The following is a 2,716-nucleotide window of genomic DNA, read 5'->3' as shown; positions in this document are numbered from 1 at the left end:
ATTCTCGAAGATACCTATATTGAATCCAAGATTCAATAATTATTTATCTAGTCTTGCATACCAAGCTCTAGGGGCTTGCTATAATCCATTTAAAGCTTTCTTCAATCAGTAAACCATGTCCTTTTGATCATACATAGTGAATCATTTGGTTGTTTAACATAGACTTATTCCTCAAGATCTTCATTTAGAAATGTCTATTTAATATCCATTTAATCTACCTTGAAATTCTTGTAAGCAACATAATTAAGAAATATTCAAACATCTTCAATTCTTTCAATAAGTGCATATATTTCATCAAAATCTATACATTCCATCTATTAACATCCTTTGCAAACCAATTTAGCTTTTGTTTCTAACCACTTCACCATTTTCATTCAACTTGTTTTGGAAAACCCACTTAGTTCTAATAATATTTTTATCTTTGGGTTTGGTAACTAGAATCCACATCATGTTCATCTTAATCTAATCTAGTTCTTCTTTCATAGCTTTAATCCAACTATCATATTTATAGGCTTTATTAACACTTTTAGTCTCAACTTGTGAAATTAAACAAATTTTACCTCTAGCAATCTTTCCTCTAGTCATAACTTGATGTTTATCACCAATAATATGATCTTCAATATGATTAAGATCTACATACCTCAATTTATTAGGGGTGTAAAATTTAACAACTTAAATTCCATTGTTAATCTCTTCAACTTAACCATCTAGTTCCTCTATTCTAATTCTAGTTTTTCTCTTTTGTGATTTGTAACATATTATCTTCATCATCATCTAACTCATTACTACACAATCTTTCTTGCATCTAAAATATTTCATCAACTTCACATTAGAACCATCAACAAGTTTCTTTAATATCCAATTATAACATCAGTAGGCTTTGCTCTTAGTAGAATAACCAAGAAATATTCCTTATCACTTCTAGTGTCAAAATTTCCTAAGTCACCATCTCTCTTAATGTATCATTTGCTTCCAAAAATTCTAAAATACTTAATTATAAGCACATTTCCATAACATAGTTTATAAGGTGTATTATTGGTATTATGCTTTATCTAAACTTTGTTTAATTCGTAGATTGTAGTAGCAACAATATCATAGTCTTTGTCATGTCAAGGATTGTCATGTTCCTTCTCTCTTCTATCCCATTTTTTTAATGGGTTCTAGGGGAATACATCTTTCTCCTTATTCCATGTTCTTCACCATATGAAATAAATTCTCTAGATGTGAATTCTCTACCATGGTCTGACCACAAATATTTCAACTTTATTCTCAATTTAGTCTCAACTTTGGCTTTAAATATATTGAATTTATCAAAAGCTTCTAACTTTTCCTTCAAAAAGGCAACCTACATAATTCTAGATTAATCATCAATAAATAGAATGAAGTGTCTCTCACCATACCGAGTACTTGTCTTAGTAGGACCACATATAGATCTATATGAGCCAAATCTAAAATCTTGGTAGTAGTATTTGTCTTTACCTTGAAAGTAGCTCTTGTTTATTTCCCCATAGTGCATTCCTTGCATAAAGTATTAATAGGCTTCATAAACTTTGGTAAATCTCTCATGACATTAGTAGTATAGATATTCACAATGTTATCAATTTTTTAATTGAAAGACTATCTTATACCATAAATAATTATCATCAATCATTGCAATCAAATATTCATTCTCTATCCAATTCAAATGAAATACATTACCTATGGTTTTTGTTCTAGATACAATCTCAATTTTGAAGTCATGTGTAATAGTGCACATTCTATCCTTAAATTGTAGATTATAACCTTTGTCAACCAATTGTCCAACACTCAAAAGATTATGCTTTAGTCCAGTAACAAATAAAATATCATTAGTATTATTCTTACCATAAAAAAGTAATTGAACCTCTTCCTTTGATCAAGAAATCAGTGTTATCAATGTTCATCTTTAAACACCACCATCATACTTATCAAGCTTCACAAATGTATTTACATCTTCTGTCATATGGTATGAGTATCCACTATCTATTATCCATTCATCCTTCTTTTCAACTCGAGTAAGTAGGAATTTTCATTCAATCATAGGGGTTTCATCCTTAATATCAATAAAGATAATTTCTTCCTCACTTTTTTCAAATTTAGAATCAATAACACCATCACTAGCATCATAATAACATTTATTCTGATGTCAGGGTTTAAACTTCCATAGTTTATGTTTAGGTACTCTTCCTGAACATCTAGATGAAAAATAATCAATCTAATTACATGCAAGACATTTCAAATGAACTTTTACTTCACACTTACCTTCACCTTGCAATATACTCTTTTCAATCATGGCTTCCAATTCTTGTAGATTATTTTCCCTCTTCTTCAATTTCTTCTCATTCTTTGGCATTTCTACAAATATTGCAAAACTAGTAGATCTTGTAGAGCTATCATAATCAATCTTATTCTTTCCCTTAGATACAATATCTTTAAATGTCAATTCTACTCTAGGTAAAGCATCTCCAAAATTATTCATTTCAAAAGGAGACAACTTACCACCATGTGTTTCACTTGTCTTATCTTGAGTTGTTTGAATCTCCTCAATATCAACAACCTTGGTCTCATAGAAAGTTGGAAAGTATGTGATAATATTTAACACAAATTCTTCTTCATAATGGTTCCTCCAACAACTCCAATTCCATAAACAACTTATGTTATCTTCTACATATATTTCATGATTGTCTCATTTTCACTC

The sequence above is a fragment of the Cupressus sempervirens genome, chromosome 5 (assembly GCF_028749045.1).
Source record: "Cupressus sempervirens isolate cs-2001-9-10 chromosome 5, ASM2874904v1, whole genome shotgun sequence".
Taxonomy (NCBI): Eukaryota; Viridiplantae; Streptophyta; class Pinopsida; order Cupressales; family Cupressaceae; genus Cupressus; species Cupressus sempervirens.
The sequence above is the reverse complement of the archived record's forward strand: the minus strand, read 5'-3'. Positions refer to the sequence as shown.